At 44.8% G+C, this 20,235-nt stretch overlaps 1 long non-coding RNA gene across 1 annotated transcript; it reads right to left on the bottom strand.

Annotated features, from left to right (window-relative positions):
• Positions 1–2,042: 2,042 nt before the first annotated feature.
• LOC122455527 lies at positions 2,043–16,468 on the bottom strand. Its single transcript, XR_006273755.1, has 3 exons — positions 16,079–16,468; positions 10,403–10,568; positions 2,043–2,533 (listed from the first exon to the last, which is right to left on the bottom strand). It is a non-coding gene; the product is annotated as an uncharacterized LOC122455527 (long non-coding RNA).
• Positions 16,469–20,235: the final 3,767 nt, after the last annotated feature.

Genomic DNA, 20,235 nt, shown 5'->3' with positions numbered 1-20,235 from the left:
TTAAACAGTCTTATTATTAACTAGTCGGCATCTGCTTCGTGGAGACGGCAACCGTGCAATTACCATAACAGAGGCCCAGGATTTTGGCCTTGCCACTTGGTTGTAGCTTTGCAAGAGGCAGGCGGGTTTGCTTGTTTAAAAAAAAAAAAATCTAACAAAAACACAAGAACTTAAGTCACTTTTTTGGCCATAGACCAAGCAAGCAGATGCAGGTACTAAAGGGTGGGGGGGAGATGAATCTGAGCGCATACATCTCTGCTTCACATAATCACTATGGGCCTCCCATTGTAATGAGGCAGTGAGGAGGAAGCCAGAAATGCTGAATGGATTTCATATTAACCCAGGGGGACGTGATTTTTAAAGGTATGCTGGTACAGAGGGAACCATTATAAGGAAGGAGCGGCTGCGTGCCTCTGAAATGTCGAAGGTTCTTCCTCGCTGAGTGGGATTGTCACACGTAGTGAGCCGTGAGAGTGTTGTAGGGCCGGGGGTTCTAACAGCCGGGTATCCCCAGGGGAGGCAGGAAGAGAAAGAGCTGAATAAAGCCGAGAAATGTCATTGTGTCATATGGTCTCTGGGAACAGCCATGCCCTTTACACTGGCGGCGTGAATAGATTTCAAGGACAGAAGTCTGAGACCCCTGAGAGATGCTTTTGCCTGGGATCGAAGAGAAGAGCAGGTCTCCAGGATGGAGAGATCTACTAATTAAAAAATACACAATAATCGAACACCACCACCAAGAACAAGGCACTGCCCTATGCCCATTCTTCCCAATTGGAAAATACCAAGTTCTCATACTGGGGTTCCCAAATGATGCGATATAACTGAAATCCCTCTGACAATTGACAAACAAGTCCCCCAGGCCATGTGGAAGACTCAACTGTTTCAGGGTCTCACGGAGCAACGGAGCAACGGTGTGGAATGAAATGGAGTATCAATGACACAATGGACTCTACTTCTTAAAGGCACAACGTCCATCATAAAGGGCACCATTGCTACCGACAGATCCTAACTGTAAAGAAATATCAAGGCTCCCATGATTTCTTTTCCTTGGATTTTTGTGTTCAGATCAACATGTGATCGATCGTAAAGGGCTGAAATCCAAATGTTTAAAACGAAGACAGGCCTTTCTGGGCACGTCTGGCACAAGCATAATTAGAGCTGGTGGAAAAATTGTCATCACTCACACAACAATTTTTGGTTTCAGAGTAGCAGCCATGTTAATCTGTATCCGCAAAAAGAACAGGAGGACTTGTGGCACCTTAGAGACTAACAAATTTATTAGAACATAATCTTTCGTGGGCTACAGCTCACTTCATCAGATGCATAGAATGGAACATATAGTAAGAAGATAGATATATACACATACAGAAAAGGTGGAAGTTGCCATACAAACTGTAAGAGGCTAATTAATTCAGATGAGCTATTAGCAGGAGAAAAAAACTTTTGTAGTGATAATCAAGATGGCCCATTTAGACGGTTGACAAGAAGGTGTGAGGATACTTAACATGGGGAAATAGATTCAATATGTGTAATGACAACAATTTTTGTTCATCAACATTTTTTTCAAATGAAGCTAAAACTGAAAAATTTTGACTACCAAAAACATGAGGGGGGGGTTGGTGTGTGTTTTGGGGGTTATTTTTCTTCCTTTTTTCTTTATTATTTTTCCCCTGGGGGGGGATGTTAAAAGAGCAGGAGAAAGGGAAAGGGGGGGACAAAGCAACAAATTCATTTAATGTTATTGAAAAACCAAAAAAAATTGCCATGAACAACGTTGAACAAAATGAAAATGTTTTCTTTCTTTTCAAATTTTTTGCAAAAAATACTTCCTGTTTGACCAACCCTCGTTATGAGGCATGAGAACAAACAGCTCATGGCTCTAAATGCAATTATTTCCAGAGGAAATGTTTGGCGTGGAAGCTATATAGCTGCTGATTACAGAAATAACACCCACTAGATCTGTGGACTGGGCTAATTATTGTAAAGCACTATCTAGTGGTTGCATACCACTGCCCTCTACTGGAAAGACACAGAACTCCATCGATGTTTGTCATAAGCCCTATAATGCTAACAGTAATTCTCCTTTAAGGGGCGGGGCCTGTGCTGTCAGAACAGAGGTGTAGGTTCTATTCCCACTGTTGCCCGAAATTTCAAAACTGCCACATTGTGCAGCTCAGCAATAACCTTGAAGCTCTAGGTGGCCACGGATTTATTACATTACCATAGAATCACAGATGGAAAAGGCCTCTTTGCGTCATTCTAGCCCATTGCCTATAGTATATTTGTGAGTCCTGTGTCCAATCTGATTTGAAAAGTTCCAAGCCATGAGGCCTCCATCATTTCTCCCTGGGAGACTATTCCACTGCCGAATGCATCTCACAGTCAGGACGTTTTTCTTCATCTTTGGCCTTACTTTTCCCTTTCTCAATTTCACTCCACTATTCCTGACTTAGACGTCTCTGACAGAGGTGTTACACAGTCACTGTCAATTGGCCTAGCATTTCCACGTAAAAGAAGTGTTCTCTAAAACCTAAAAACAAGGGGCACTTTTTCAGATTTGTTAAGTCAGTGTAGAAAAATTGCTGTGTTGTGAAATCAAAAGCTGGAGCACTGTGTGTGAGACACACCTGAGTCGTCTTATTGTCAAAGGTGAATGATATACACAAAGTAAACAAACAAACCGCTAGACTGAAGAGCCCATTATCAAATAATTGTTCCCCATCTAGCTACTTAAAGACTGTGACTTGATTGCAGTCTCGGGGAACAAATATATAATAACGGGCTCTTCAGTCTATCAGAGAAAGCTATAAATAATATGATTCAACAGCTGGAAATTGCAATACTTTCACTCACATTGAACCACACCTCATTCCACACTAGTCTCATGGACATCACTGGGATTAGTCCAGGTGTCAAATGCAATTCGCAGTCATAGAGTCTAAGGCCAGAAGGGACTATTGTGATCATCTAGTCTGGCCTCCTGTGTAACACAATCTAACAGTTGGGTTAGGGTTACAAGTTAGAGTTGCAGAACTCATGGGCAGCGGGCAGAATAGGCCTTGGGAGGCAGCCGCCACCGACCTGGCCACCAGACACCTGGGCTGTGGTGGCCCCACCTCTTCCCCTCCTTGCTGGGAGTGAGCCTCTGCCAGAAGTTTTTGTTTATTTATCATGCGCCATGCAGGTCACCAGGTGGCTGAGGAGGACTCCCCAGGGAGATTACTGATGAACCTGGGAAGCTGAATGGCAGATGCCCACCTCCTCTGCCACCTGAGAACCTGCCTGGCGCATATAAAAACTCAGCGTTCCCAACCCGCCGCTGCCTGGCTGTGCCTCTCCAGAAGTCCCTGCCGCCACTCACTGGTTCGTCCTCTCCTTCCCGCTGAGCCCCCACCACTGCTCACCACATCCCTCCCCTTCTCCCCACCACCACTCGAGCGGGGAGGAGGGATGCACACAGCAAGTGGCTGGGGGGGGGAGCCCGAGTGAGGAGCGGGGAGAAGCGGAGGGCCACACATGGCGAGTGGCGGTGGAGGGACTGAGCATGGAGGAGGTGGTGGAGGAAAGGAGGGACACGTACAGCAAGTGGCAGTGGGAGGGGGGGCAAGCGGGGAGGGGGGAGAAGAGGAGGGATGCATGCGGCGAGTTGGGAGGGGCAGAGTGGGGGAGGAGCCAGGGAATTTAGCTGCCAAACTCTAACGGACCTCTACTGAGCATGTGCAAGTTGAGATTTGGCCAGAAGCTTAGAAATGGGCCACAAGTGGGTTGATTTCCACAGAGACAGCAAAAAGCACATCCCTGACCCCTCTGTTGCTAAGTGCTGAGCTATATGGTTGCTGCTCCACCATTGTTACAGTTCTTGGCCCTCCAACATCAGCGACACCAGCCGACAGTGCAAGCGTTTGCATTCAGCAGACCCCGAAGTTATTCACAAGAAAGACCTCCAGCTCGGTTCAGGGGCGAAGGTTAACTGTCGACAAAGCACGCTGCCCCCTCAGCTGGCCAAAGCTGCCTCTCCCATGACTTCTCCTTTTATACATAGATACAAACAAGTTCCGTACTACACTCCGGACGTGATTAGTTACCACCCTACACCTTGTACCTGCTAGTTTGAACAAAACGCCCTCATCCATTATCCTGTCACCCCATCTTTATTTTCCGAGGGGGCAGTGTGTTTCTCTACCATCTCTTAGGAATGTGTTTATGAAATTACTTGAGAACTCTGGGTGTTCTTGTACCATCCTCTCCGGTCAGGAATGTGCTTACTTGGTTAGCCAATACCTAGTGTGGTGTTATTTTGCCAAGGCCAGGCCTCCTCTGGTTCACTGCCTTTGGTTCCCACTGTTAGTTATGCCTAGGGCTCCAGCAAGGCCTACACCCCTCTCCTTCCCTACCCAAGTTAAGTTCCTGCTCCAAAGAATAAAGGTGCTAGAGTTTCTCAATGAAATGGTTCTAAAAAATTTTTTACATGGGCAAAACAACTTATATTTTGCCCTAATCTCATTCTCAAAAATGGCAGAAACAATTCAGCTGAAACTTAAAACATAATTTAAAAAGTCATCCTGAGGCAGATAATTGCCAACCCCTTGGGTGCTCCAGCCCTGGAGCACCCATGGAGAAAAATTAGCGGGCGCTTAGCACCCATCAAGCTCTCCCCTCTCCCCCCAAGCCCCCATGCTTCCCCCCTGCCGGCAGCCCCACTGATCAACTTCCCCCCCCCAGCACCTCCTGCAAACAGCTGTTTCGTGGTGCTGGGAGGGAGGGGGAGGTGCGGGGATGGGGTGCGCTCAGGGGAGGGGGCAGAAAGAGGCGGGGCAGGGATGGAGTGGGGGCAGGGGCTTGGGAGAAGGGGTGGAGTGGTGGTGTGGCGGGAAGTGGCAAGGTGGGGCAGGGACTTGGGGGAAGGGGTGGAGTAGGGGCAGGGCCTGGGGCAGATGGGGGGAGGGTCAAGCACCCCTCCCCCCGCCAGCTAGAGGGGAAGTTGACACCTATGCTGAGGCAGACACCTTGCATGGGAAACCTGAGCCCAGACAATTAAAGTTTGGCAAAGTTATAAGCTACTGAAAACTGCATCTCATTATGGGAAGTGACAGGCAATCTTAACCAATGGCAGTGCTGCTCTATTTTGGGCACTGCTCTAATATAGTCAGACACTGAAAACAATGGTAGCTCCCAAGCAAATTGCCACTTCCCAATGCTATTCCTATTGCAGCTGTCAGAATCCAATTAAAACCAGCACGGCAGTCATACCAGGTTCCTATCCCCAATGGTTTGACATAATCTGACCTATAAAGACAATAACAGCTCAGACATCTTAGGGCATGAAGATCAAGACCAGAGAATGAGCGTTTTCCTGTATATGCACACACAAAACCAGGAGTGAAACTGCCAGCTGGGATCATTTATAGCTGGTAAAACAATAGCCCAGGCTCTGTGCCAGTTTACTAGAGTTGCTATTTTTGTTCATGTTCAATTTGTTTTACGAAAACCTCAGTAGTGGTTCCAAGTTCTTTTGAATTTCTTTAGTGTGAGAGACATAACTGGAGGTCCGATAGCACATAGATAAGGGGTGATAACACAGTGGCTATTATACAGTACACTGTGTTGTTAGTTACCATGCATTGGGTTAGTATTTTCTATTATTAGTATTTTCAGTCTTTGGCTCCCTTTCTGATGCACCCGTTGGTATGCGTGTAGAATCATAGAAGATTAGGGTTGGAAGAGACCTCAGGAGGTCATCTAGTGCAACCCCCTGCTCAAAGCAGGACCAACCCCAACTAAATCATCCCAGCCAGGGCTTTGTCAAGCCTGACCTTGCAATAGTACTGGGCCATATTGCGTCAATTTATAAGCAGAAGTCCACACTGACTGCGTGGCTTAAAAGTTTCTGCTTAAAACTGAAAACACTAAAGATTGTGTTTACATTTGGAAGGATTTGATTTTTATCAGTAAACATCGATTTCACTGTGCACCCCAAAAAGTAACCCCCCAAAATTATTTCTAGAGATAAGAACTGAAATGTACAGACAAGCAAAGAAAGAAAAATGCTACTTGAGAACTTATCACAGTTTGATTTAAGGACATTTACTGTGTATATTTGACCTGCGATGTTGACAATTTGTGGTTGAATGGCTGAAAAACTTTAACTTTTTGTGGCTCTCAATGCCTACCGTCATTAAATAATTATTGTCCAACACCTCCCACCCCCACCATAATGTCACACAACTGTGAATAAAAATCTAAAAAAACGCTTAAAAATAAACATTGATGTTATCTGCTGAAATTATAAAAAAACTAAAAATCTAATTCTGCCAAGCCCAGCCACATTGTATTATGCACCTCACATTATATTTGCAGCACAATCTAGCCAGTCTCCTCTCTTTATCAGGAAGGCAGTGTTGTCTAGTGGATAGGACAGTGGAGAGCGAGTCAGGAGACCTGTTTCTACTCCTGGCTGTGGCAATGAGCTGCACTGGGCTAGTCATTTCCTTTCCCCCTGCTATTTCCCCTCACCCATTGTGTGACTTTTCTATTATACGCTTTTCAGGGCAGGAGCTGTTTCTTACCATGTGTTTGTACAGAACCTAGCACAACAGAACCTGTTGGAGTCTCTCGGTGCTAGCAAAAGTAGTGTAATTAACAATAGGGACTTATTTCAGAGTAGCAGCCGTGTTAGCTTGTATTCGCAAAAAAGAAAAGGAGTACTTGTGGCACCTTAGAGACTAACAAATTTATTTGAGCATAATCTTTCATGAGCTACAGCTCACTTCATCGAAATGCATCTGATGAAGTGAGCTGTAGCTCACGAAAGCTTATGCTCAAATAAATTTGTTAGTCTCTAAGGTGCCACAAGTACTCCTTTTCTTTAATAGGGATTTATGTGGCTCTCCTCCCTATAGTACGTCCTTGCCAGTGATAGCATGATGTCTGGTCACATAAGAAGAGCAGTGGGAAGCCGTGTTTCTTTCTACAAGCCTGCGGTTTTGATTTGGAAGGCAGGTATGAAATTGGAAATGCAGACCGCTGATTTGCAAACCAGATGTTCAGTAAAGGGAAGTCATTTCAAGTCTCCATGTGCATTTCCTGATCCCAAGCAGGGCTCGCCCATCCCTGCCCAGAACATCTTTGATAGCAAGTCGCTAACAAGATACAATGTGTCCCCAGAGGAAACTTTATACAACTTTCCTCTGTATTTCCAGATCCCCTTTCCCTCTTCCTTGAGGAGAACACAGATTTGGCACGCTGAAGTGAGTTGACACTACGTTGTGTGCTGGTTGCTATAACATAACCGCTGGTTTTGGGTGTTAACGTTTTTCATTTCTGCTCCAGTACCGTGCATTTGAATGTATTTCTAGAAGCATTAAATACCTATGCTCCAGAATGGTCATACTGGCTCTCAAAGACTCTTACATTCATGCTCATGCCATAGCACCAGATGCTATCAACTACCCTGTCCGAGGAGGCAGGACTGCATGTGAAAAGTGACTTGCCCTGAAACCCACTGAAACTAATGGGAATCTTTCCACTGATTTCAACGGGCTTTGGATCAGTCCCAAAGCCTGCCATGTGTCATAGCAGATAATTGACGGCTTTGATTAGATTGTGGGTCATGACTGAGGCTGAAAGGTGCATAAGAGCTGCAAATATCAGGCCGGAATCTGCTCGCATTTGTACCAGTCATTTAGTCCCAGTGACTTTAGTTGAGCTATACCTGATTTACACCTTGGTTGTTTCATAGCAGGTACACACACTGTCTGTTTGGAGAGCCAGCTGTTACTGCTTAAGGGAAGTGATGGCTGGAAAGTGTGTATAAGATTGACTGGAAAGATCCAAATTCTAACTAACTAGTGGCAGTGGTGGTACTTACATACAACCTGGGCCCTTTGAGTGGGAGGAGAGGGTAGGGTATCTAACCAGTCAGTTTGTGCACTGATTTGAAGCAGGAATAACCACCCTTGGGCCCAGGATTAGAATGTCAAGATCAAGGTGCATTGGCAGAGCTGAGTGGCTGAGCCCAGAACTGAAAGAGCAGAGGTCATGCAGATTCAGAGCATCCTCCATCAGCAGAGCTGTAGAAGACATAGCAGGTTTGTAGCACTGGCATAGTAAGGCTGTTGTAGGTCAGGAATGGGTTGGATTGGCAAAGCTATAGGGCAGGGAGGGGCTCAGTATGCAGAAAACCTTCTTGCTTCATGCCAGTAGTACCTAAGGATTTTAGTGCTTATACTTTCCAGAGCACCCAGGTCAGAAACTAAAAAAGAAATCATGTTAGAAAGGTGAGGGCAGTTGCTGTACAAAGTAACTTGAATAGACATATATTGTTCCTTTGTATATTAATGAGGAAGTGCTGTCCAGCAGGAGGCACCCAGGATGCCTGGGTTCTATTTCCCAGCGCTGCCATGTAACTTCACTGTGATGCAAGCTAGCCACCTTTAAGTCAAGTCTGACAAATAACACCACCAAAAGAAGGTCAACATGTGGCCATGCCGAGATGCATCTTGAGAAGGGGAGTTCATAAGCAACTAAACAGAAAAGCTGGTTAGAGAAGCTGTTTTAAAGAGAAAAGTTAGCCCTGTGGTTAAAGTACTGGACTGAGACTAAAGGCATATGGGTTTAATTCCTGGCTCTACCACAAAACATCCTTTATGACCTTAGGCAAATCACTTAATCCATCAGTGGCCCATTTTCTCCATCTGTAAAATGGGGCTAATAATCCCTGCTTTGTCTTGTCTCTAGATTGTAAGATCTTTAAGGCAGACACTGTCTTATGCTATGTGCCTGGCCTCTAGTCACTGCTGTAATACAAGTAATAACAAAGCATCTTCAGGAAGCATGGCCTGGGAAAACTTGAATGACATGAGTAGTGTCGTGATGTCAGTGGGACAACCCATGAGCATGCCTCACCAGTGGGAGTGAGGGTTTTCAGGAGGCACCCTTTGTGTGCCGGGAGTGACCATTCCCGGCACAAGGAATCAGCAGACCTTGCCACTGCGAGCCCAGCGATTGCACTGGAGCCTCATCTAGACAAATCTCCCGCAAACGGATCACAGCTCCCAGACACGTCTAACAGAGCTGCAGCCGCTCCCTCCTCCTAACTGCTAGATTCCCAAGGGATTCCCTTTCCCCATATCAGCAAAACAGAGTGTAAAAATAGAGGCAAGTCTGCACAAAAACAATGGCAAATTGTTCCCCGGAAAGGTCACGGTGGCTTCTTAGAACAACTCTCCATCACTAGCTCTGCAAGAAGCTAAAAAAACAAACAAACAAAACAGCGACAAACTTGAAAACAACTCTATCAAAGCCTCTGTAGCTGTATTCCCCTTCCCTAAGTCAAAGGGAGCATTATGAACCCTTGGTTACATTTGATAATAAGTTTCCATTTCTAAATGGCTTACAGAGACTTTACAAGTATGAGTAGCCTGTGTCCGTTACTCTGTGGCTGTACTATGCCTAGCACAATGGGGCCACAATCTGAGCTGGTCGCTAGGCACTACCATAATAAATATGATTAAGCGTTACAAATGGTTATAAGCATATCAGTATGAGGTGTTAAGGATCGTTATAATCCACAGTTATAAGCAACCTATTGCCTTGTTAGACTCCATAACTACCTGTAGCAATTGCTGAACCATTTATTATTATATATCAGGGGGAGGGGAATAAGGAAATGAAGGACACAGAGGAGAACCGGTGAAGATCCAGGGATATGGCCCAATCCTGCATTCCAAGCGCAATTTTGGGGTGCTTGAGGATCATAGAGCGTTGGAACATGTATCATGAAAACAGACCAGTCCTGCATCCCTAATTCATGCAACAAGGCCCATTGAGGTCAGAGGGACACTCATGGGAGCCAGAACAAATGAGGTAAGTAAAGGTTGCAGGATTGGCCCCATGGTTTTGGCACCCTCTGTTAGCATTTTGCAGTAGCGTTTACATTAGATCAGTGGTTTTCAATCAGGGGTCCGGGGTTCCCTGGGGGGCCACAGGCAGGTTTCAGGGTGTCCACCAAGCAGGGCCAGCATTAGACTCACTGCGGCCCAGGGCAGAAAGCTGAATCCCCACCACCTGGGGCTGAAGCCAAACCCTGAACAGCTTAGCTTCACGGGGGCCCCCGTGGCATGGGGCCCCAGGCAATTGCCCTGCTTGCTACCCCCTAATGCCAGGCCTGGCTTTTATATGCAGAAAAACAGTTGTGGTACAGGTACAGGTAAGGTTGAGAACCCCTGACTTATATCATGGGCTTGATTCTCGGCTAGGGGATGTCCACACAGCAAGGGAAAGGTGCGACAGTAGCACAGATAGGCATATCCAGGACCGCTTTAATCTAGCTAGTGCCGATCACAATAGAGGTGACGACATGGCCAGAAGCCCACGCCCACAGCTTCGCTGCTATTGTTACCTGTGGTAGCTAGATTAAAGCTGGCACATTTCAATCAGCCCATACGGCAATCACACCTTGTGACGGGGTGTACAAACCTCACACTGGGCAAAAAGGGGTGAAGGGATTGTTTTGGGCTCAGCCACCCCCCCTCCCGCCCCCGTCACACCTGCAGCAAATGCTCCATCTGCCGGAGGAATGAAAAGACAGGGGATTAGCTCATTGGGCGGCAGAGCTGGAGGTGAGCAGATCTGCAGCCCACAGCTCCAGCAGAGCAGGGCAGAGGGGAGCCTAAGACTCCGACACAGCTGCCCAAAGGGGCCCTCCCTGAGGGAAGGGAGGACCCACGCTGGAGACAACCAGAGAGGGAAGTATCCTGTGGACCTTAGACACTGGTAACCCCCTCTTACTTATTGTGGTTTGGGTTTCCCCACCAGGAAAAGGGTGTGGAAGGGCCTGGGCTCCCCACCCCACAACCCCGCCTCCCTCCCCCCAGCAGTAAGGCATTGTAGCTGCGACCTCTAGGCCATGCTCCTCAAGTGAGGACTGTTACACACTTTCACTTGCAGGGCAGACATACCCTCAGATGCACTCACTTTAAAGCCCCTTTACACATGCAATTATAACCATTTTAAGGCCTCAGTTTAACTGAGATTCAATGAGGAAAAGGCTCAAAACATCTTTTTCTTTTTTTTTTTCTTTTTTTAACTTGCATTTCCCTCACTGGCCGCCACCACCTTTATTAGCCATGCCCCAGTTCTTGAATGAGAGCTGATAGGACACTGATCTCTGCTTACTCCGCGGTCATCTAGTAAATACATCTGATATGGCCACTTCTTCTCCCCTGGGTCCAGTTAGTTTGATGCAGCTTTTGTCCTGCACTAGGAATATTGAGGCAAGGCAGATAACTAGCTGAGCTCTGTCAAGCGCATGGGAAAAGGGACATATTGAGTCGTTTCAGAGAGCAATAAATTATTCGGTCCCATTGCTGATTCTGTATAATAATGAGGAGGTAAAGCTTTCTCATCGCTCTCGAGGCTGGGAATGTTGGGAACCTGGGTTTCAGCATATTTTAATTTATGACTGTGGGAATCCCATTAACAATACAGGTACATGAAAAAAGCACTGACTGGCAGTTTAGACTGTCGTGTAACATGATCATTCCAGAAAGACTGTCTTTTTTTTTCCTAACTGTATGCAGATAATCAAGTTTAAAGATGAAATCTTCAAAAATCAGAGTGACCTTATTGTGGTTTTGGTTTTCTTTTGTCTGAACTAAGTATATTTACCAACTTCTCCTTTATATTTATTTATTTTTTTAATCTAACCCCCATCCCAGTTTCTTTGACGGTTGCAAGTACTAAATAAGAACATGGCACTGGGGATTAAATTGACAAAAACAATGGATTGTGAGGAAGGGCTTGAATATTTCTGGTTGGTTACATTGCATATTCTGATGCAACGCGAGACCTTTCTGAAAATGCCCAGCTGGAGTTCTATCACTGAGCTTTTAGGGCATTACATGGTAGACACTTGAATGAACAAACAAAAACAGAATGCATTTTTCATGCCTTTGAATTTTTGGGTTTAGAGTTTATGAAACAAGAGGAGAACCACTGTTTGCCAAGACATTTCCCATGGTGAAAGCATGCCAAAATGCTGATCACCTTTGGAAAGGATGCACGTAGCCAATTAATTTGTCCTGACACTGTTATTTGTGAAGGTTCATCTCACAGCCTCTTCAGAGAGGTCCCTCCCTCCCCATTGGAAACATTTACTCTACAAGTTGAAACTCAGTATGTTTCCACACTGCTGTGTGGTTTATTCCCTTGGAGGGGAGGCTGATGCCCTAAGATTCTACCTACAGGTCTCTAATCTGTTTCACGTAAGTAAGCATCAAAAAGAACAGTGATGCACATTGTGCCTGTGAATACATGTCAATTCTCCGAGCCCTGTAGTTCAAAAACCAAACAAATACTGCTGGTCGAAAGCTGAATTATTTTCAGTGGGAAATTTTGCAGTATTTGGATGAGATTTTTTCAGAATCCCCTGTGCAAACGTTTTGCAAAACAACCCAAAAACAAATGGGAAAAAACCACAACGCCCTGCACACTTTTTGGTGTTCTAAATACCGAAACAAAAATGGTAAAAAAAAAATGGGGATTTTATTGAGCTGTTTTGAGTGGAAGATGTCTCCGCTCTCCAACACTAGACAAAGGTTTGTCAATAGCCAATGGCTGGAAGTTGAAGCTAGACAAATTCAAGCTGGAAATAAGGCATACATTTCTAGCAGTGAGGGCAATTAATCATTGGAGCAGTTTACCAAGGGTTATGGACAATTTTTATATCAAGATTGGATGTTTTTTCTAAAAGAACTGCTGTCGTTCCAACAGGAAATAGGTCAGGGAAGTTTTGATAGCCTGTGTTATACGGGAAGTCAGGTAATATGGAACTAATATGGAACTCATGGGCCAAGCACACATCTTAGGGGCCATGGTGATCAAGCTGGACAGTTGACAGCAAGCACCTGCACTTACCACAAGCCCCACCTCTGTATTAAAGATGTGGACAGCTGCAATCTGTTCTTCTTTATACAAATAATGGGATTGATCTTGTGTTCTCTGTGTGTCCAAATTTCACATGGATTCCCAGTGTGGGATTTGGGTGTGTACGGAACATCAGACTGGATGCTTTGGAGCATTTGGTAAGCAGCCACCGCAACCTTGATAGGGGGCATGATTCTTGATTTCAGTGGGATTTGGATCAGGACCTATGGAAACATTGGGAGGGCATTCTGTAGGGACTCGCTCATTTTCCACATGGGTTATTTCCAACAGAGTGGCTTCAGGCATTAGAGAATGTGGTACAATCAGCCAAAGCCCAGTAAAGTACCCCTGCCCCAGGGCACACCTTGCCACCCTTGCTGACAATACACGTTGGTTCTATAAGGCTGAATTCTTCCACTTTTGAGTAAACAGCTGCTGCAGACAGTTTGGGCTACCTCTATGTTGCAGGTGATTGAATTAAAGTAAAATCTGAATGATTCCCCAGTGTCCTGTTTTTAAACACGGCTTTACTCAGCAATGCCACTCTGAACAGCAGCTAGGAAACCGTCACAAATAAGAACATATTTGATTCTTTTTATAATGCCGCTCGTTTACGAGGAAGATGGATCCAATAGAGATGGGCCTGAACCAGTACCCAGAATTGAAAACTACCCCTTCCTTTGGGAAAATTCTGTTACAGGCATGGAGCTGAATGTTGCTTCTCTGTCTTTTTCTAGATATGCAGGGAGGATTTGGACTGGCACATTATAAACATCATCATACTTCTGGATCTGATTTTGCAGCTAGCCTCCTGGAGCGAGATCATCCTATAGCCTGGCTTTGATCCTGTTATTCTAGATTCATAGGTTTTAAGGCCAGAAGGAAGCACTAGGCTCATTTAGTGTCTCATACTAAGCCTCCTGCATAACACAGGCTATAGAATTTCACTCAGTTCTAAGTGCAGGGAATTATTCTCCCCTCGTCTTTCTTCATTTCTAGTCACACTCCAGTTATGCAAAAAGAAAAGGAGTACTTGTGGCACCTTAGAAACTAACAAATTTGTTAGTCTCTAAGGTGCCACAAGTACTCCTTTTCTTTTTGCGAATACAGACTAACACGCTCTACTCTGAAACTCCAGTTATGGGCTATCAATGGGTTGAATTCTTCTCTTGGATGCATTCAGGATAAGATTCTGCAGAAGGGTAGCACAGGGTCTATGCGGGCACTACCTAAGGAGACAAGCTCCCATTAAAGTCCATGAGAGCCTCATATGCAGGATTTTTTCCCATCTATTTATATTTTTCTTTATACACTCATTTTATGCACACATCCTGGCCCTCTCTTATTTTCACATGTTCACCTGAGGTAGATACTCCTTTTCTTTAACCTGGATGTATATGAATTAAGATCTACTGCACTGGCATTTGTAGATTTGATCAAATCCTTTTTAAGGTCCCAACCCGGCAAAGCACTGAAGCACACACTTAGCTTTAAGCGTGTGAATAGCTGCTTTGAAAAATATGGAACTACTCACATGCTTAAAGTGAAACACGTGTTCAGGAGCTTTTCTGGGTTGGGCTCTGTCCTGGACTGACTATCCCAGAGCACCCTCTCATGGCATGACACAGCATTTCATGTTGCTAATCATACCAGGAGATCAACATATCTGCATCCGCTGGCCTTCTGATGACATTCGTTGTGTTACTCAATAACACGCCATGGGAGCACCATCTGAATGCTGTTGTCTTGTCCCCATGTCTGAAATCTGGCAAGCCTTTTGGGGATTGGGCTAGTGCTCTGAATGCGTTCTCGTGAAATCCTGACTCACCCTGGAAAGTATTCTGGGATAAGGTGAACGTCCCAAACAAACACCTGATTGCTGACCCCACAAAACAACGTACAGGCTTCACCCGTCCCTGGAAACAACAGTCCACACTGAGCCATTTTAGAACATTACAAGGCGGCCGCTGTCACCTCCCTTTCACCTTTGGAAGATGAGAGACAAGGCACAATGCGACTCTGGCCGCCAGTTGCAAACTATGGACCCCACTGTAAATCAGTGCCCACTTCAATCGATTGCCAGAGTTCCAACAAGCCACGTCCAAAGCTACCCACCAACTCGGGGGTGGTGATGTTACCATCTCTTCTTTGTTTTTTTCATACAGAGAGAGGATCTTTTGCTCCACAGTCTGAAGCTACTTTTGGCTTCTCAGACCTTCTTGGAACCAAAGTTCTCATGGAACTGGATTTCAGTATGCCCTGAGAGCCTGATCCAGTGCCCGTTGCAGTCAGTGCAGAGTCTTTCCTTTCGATGAGAAGGCTTGGAGCAGTCTCCTACTCTATCCTGCAAGTTCCATGAACAGCTTCCATCAGCATGGGCCAGAGACAAATCTATGGTCTTTATTACCCAAGTAGCAAACTTCAGAGAGAGGGACCATCCGTTGAGCAAATGTCCCTTACCTAATCAAAAAACCCTAGGATATGGGAGTCGTGCACATTTTTTTCAAAGGAATGGTTGAAAATAACATTCCCAGGCATTAGGATCACAGACATAGGGAGGCATTCAAATAGTTAAAAAACAGATCACAAATTCTCCAGTTCTGAATTGTTTAGTCAAGTTCCCAACCATGTTCTTCAGAACACATTGGGACAACTAAATGTGCAGGAAGAGCAGCCTGATGTGTTTGCACTGAAATGTCTAAATGGAGTTGAAAGAAGCCACACAAGTTTGCAAATGAGATAATGGCAATTGTTAATTCAAAGCACTCTCCTCTCTATCCAGGTTTTAACTTCTAAGCACCTAAATGCTTGGAAAATTGGAGCCAAAGTGATTTATTAGTCTAGTATGGTTCAGCAGTGTGGGTTTTGCCCACATGCTCAGGCTCTAACTGATCACCATATTTTGGGTAGGGAAGGAATTTTTTGCCTTCCTCTGCAGCATAGGGCACGGGTCACTTGCAGGTTGCAACTAGTGTAAATGGTGAATTCTCTGTAATTTGAAGTCTTTAAACCATGATTTGAGGACTTCAGTAACTCAACCAGGGGTTAGGAGTCTCTTACAGGAGTGGATGGGTGAGGTTCTGTGGCCTGCAATGTGTCAGACTAGATGATCATGATGGTCCCTTCTAACCTTAAAGTCTATGAAACTCACTGATCTGGACTTCTCTTGCCATACAAAAAAGGATAGCACTTCGAGCCTCTGCCTCTCTTTCCCCGGGACCTCAGTGGTGGTGACTTGGCCTGCCAGCCAGGTCACCCTTTAGTTCCATCCCTTCCAGGGTGTCAATGTCCCACAAAACAATGGCAAACACCACTTCTTCAATGCCTCCTTTTCAGCCTCTCTCTTCTTCCAGAGCAGCAGCTCTCAGCGCTTCCTCCTGGAGTACCTCAGCAACTCTCAGAAAACAGACACGAATACAAGCTATGCAACTTCCACTTAGCCTGGGCTTGAGTTTTGAGGCCATGTTAGATTCTCCCTCCACCCAGCTTCTGTCAAGCCCTTCTCACAGAGCAAGAACTCCAGCATCCCTCACTCCTGGATCTCCTTCCCCTCACTGCACTGATCTCTTTCCTTTGCACTCCTCCCTAAGCCTGCAGAGGTAATGAGGGGAGGCTAATTAGAGCTCTAGGGATCTAGTTAATCCCTTCTTGGTTGGTGTGGGATTTATACATCCCACCATGGCATGTTAAATACAGATCCTCACAGGTATTTAGGTGCCTAACTCTCATTGATTTCAATGGGAGACTGGGTACCTAAACAACTCGGAGGATCTGGACCTTAGTCTGTTCATGGACTATTTTGTATGGGTTGAACTTAAACTGCTTTGCTAAGGTCCTGATCCCAACCCCATTGAAATCAGTGGGAGTCTTTCCATTGGCATTAGTGGGTTTGGGGTCAGGCCCGTTGTCCCAATGTTCTAATGATGTTTTGCTGGTGCTTTGAATTCCTCGGTCTGATTATTTGCAAAGCCACCAGCCCGTTCTCAAGCACACGCAAAACAAAATGAGCAAAGGAGAACGGGATCCTGAAGGCAGTTAAGTTTAACAGAAATACACCGGGGAGGGTGAAGTTTTCCTGGCGATGAAGAGGGATGGGGTGAGGTGTCAAGGAGAGATAAAGTACATACAAACTATCAGCTCTTTTCCCCGCTGGTGTGGGATGACAACATAGGAAAGGGCAGGGTGATAAGCAGCTGTGAGGCAGCGATCAACCATGCTACCGATAAATATGCAATGGGTGTTTGCGCCATGTTGCTCACAGGCCAGCGTCTCCTCCGCAGGCCAGTGAGCTCTCATACTAAAAAAAAACCAACTTGGACAACTGTTTAAAGTGAAGAGTAGCACATGAACACCGCCTGGCCCAGCTCCTCAGAGTGTTGCCAGCTGGTGAAAATCAGCGTATCCAAAGTGCTGTGCTCTGTTTCAGTCCCAGCTGTGCCCTATTTTGGATGCTTAAGGGATGCATAAACCTCTTGCTGCTAAATGGTGAATTTTACCAAGAAAAACTAAAATTAGGTGTCTTTTTTTAAAATGAGCTTTCTAGAAATTATACAAATCCAGGGAGCCTGTTTAGATAATTTGCTGCAAATGGTTAATAGAAGAATGCTATTTTTATTCAAACAAATTATTATAGGATCATAGAAAGTGGAAGTGGAAAAGACATATCGCTAGTCCAGTCCATGTCACTGCAAGATTGCACCACATAATGCATGGGATGCTAGCCATTATAAAATGAGCTGTGCTGTAAATGCAATAAAAATGATTAGGGGTATGGAACAACTTCAATACGAGGAAAGACTGGGACGGTTCAAGTTAGGAAAGAGACGCATAAGGAGAATATGATTGAGGTCTACAAAAGTGTGAATGGTGTGGAGAATGTGTATAAGGAAGTGTTATTGATCCCTTCATATAACACAAGAACCAGGGATCACCCCATGAAATTAATAGGCAGCAGGTTTAAAACAAACAAAAGAAATTATTTCTTCACACGACAGTCAACCTGTGGATCTCCTCGCCAAGGGGTGGTGTGAAGGCCAAAAGAATTAGATAAGTCCATGGAGAATAGATCCATCAGTGGATATTCCAAGATGGTCAGGGACATAACTCCTTGCCCTGGGTATCCTTAAATTTCCACCTGCCGGAAGCTGGGACTGGATGACAGAGGCGGATCACTAAAAATTGCCCTGTTCTCTTAATTCCCTACAAAGCATCTGGCACTGGCCACGCTTAGACAACAGGATACTGGGCTAGATGGATTGTTGATCTGACCCAGTATGGCTGTTTTTATACACACACACACACACACACACACACACACACACACACACAGAGTTAATAATTGTATGCAGCTTAGTTTGTAAGTGCTTTATATCAAGTGCTGTAGGCTCACCCATTTAAAAAGTATTTATTCTATACATCGCTTGATAATGATATATTTTAAAAAGCAATTACCCTCCTCGTGTATTAAAGCATCTCTAAAGGTTGACTTTGTTTAAATGGAAGCTCAGTTCATTATGCAAAGTAATGCACTTTGGAAAACATAATCCCAACTATACATATAAAATGATGGGGTCTAAATTAGCTGTTACCACTCAAGACAGAGATCTTGGAGTCACTGTGGATGGTTCTCTGAAAACATCCACCCAATGTGCAGCAGCCGTCAAAAAAGCAAACAGAATGTTGGGAATCATTAAGAAAGAGATAGATAATAAGACAGAAAATATCATGTTGCCTCTATATAAATCCATGGTACGCCCACACCTTGAATACTGCATGCAGATATGTTGGACTTGGAAAAGGTAGAGAGAAGGGCAACAAAAATGATTAGGGGTATGAAATGGTTGCCATATGAGGAGAGATTAATCAGACTGGGACTTTTCAGCTTGGAAAAGAGACGACACCAAGGGGGATATGATTGAGGTCTATAAAATCATGACTGGTGTGGAGAAAATAAATAAGGACGTGTTATTGACTCCTTCTAGTAACACAAGATCTAGGGGTCACCAAATGAAATTAACAGGCAGCAGGTTTAAAATAAACAAAAGGAAGTATTTTTTCACACAATGCACATCAGGCTGTGGAACTCTTTGCCAGAAGATGTTGTGAAGGCCAAGACTATAACAGGGTTCAAAAAAGAACTAGATAAGTTCACGGAGGATAGGTCCATCAATGGCTATTAGCCAGGATGGGTAGGATACCAGAAGCTGATAATGGGTGACAGGGGATGGATCACTTGATGATTACCTGTTCTGTTCATTCCCTCTGGGGCACCTGGCCGCTGTTGGAAGACAGGACACTGGGCTAGATGGACCTTTGGTTCTGACCCAGTGTGGCCGTTCTTATGTTCTCGCCACTGAGCCCTCATCGCAGAGCCTCAAGTATAGGATGGCAACACCATTTTCTCCATTGTTAAAATAATGTCAGTTTGTTTCATAAATAGGAGGTGAGGACAGATGTGAAGGGGGAGGTTTTTTTCTCCCATGGGAACGTTTAGCAGTCAAGCAATGCAGCTAATTTGCTCTCGATCACAATGGACACATTAGAAATGAGCACATTAAGCAGGAGGGGTCCCTTAACATCTTCCCCCCTTCCTATTATCCTTCTTTCTTTTGCTTTTAATTTAATTCTTTCTCTATGTGTAGGATTTCTCCCCTTCTCTGCTCATTCTAAGAGACACAAAATATTTATCATCGGAGTTGGCTGAATCATGGAAGTTAGAAATAGAACAATAATAACTACAACTTATATAGCACTTTTCATCTTCAGATATCAAAGCACAGTACAAAGAAAGTCAGTATTATTAGTTCCTGATGGGGAAACTGAGGCACGGGAGGCATATGAAAGAGCTGGGATTTGAACCCAAATCTCCTCAAGCCCAGGTCAGTGTCAGAGCCACTAGTGTCCAATATGTTGCACTTAAATGTAGCATGATGACCACCACAACTAATCGCATGAGTCTCTATGTTGCCAACTTTTGTGTGTCTCATGATGTTCAGCATTTTTCTTAAATCCCCAGCTCTTGGAATCAAGAGGTGGCAAGAGAATCTCAGCTTTTATTTTTGAAAATAAGTGAAATTTCTAGCCCTTCTGGTTGCAGAGAAGAGCTGGAAAAGGCAGAGAAAAGGAACAGGTTTTATTATTGTTAAAAGGATCTCATGATTTTTAAGTCAATCTTGCCTTTTATTTTTTTAAAGCTATACTCATGCTTGAGGCTGGCAGTACTGGACTCCCTACAGCTTGAGCTAAAGAGACTGCAGTTGACTCCCATCATCAGTTATAACTCCCACTGACATCAGGTTGCAGTTACAG

Source organism: Dermochelys coriacea, chromosome 8 (assembly GCF_009764565.3).
Source record: "Dermochelys coriacea isolate rDerCor1 chromosome 8, rDerCor1.pri.v4, whole genome shotgun sequence".
NCBI lineage: Eukaryota > Metazoa > Chordata > Testudines > Dermochelyidae > Dermochelys > Dermochelys coriacea.
This window is presented reverse-complemented; position numbering and strand designations above follow the sequence as displayed.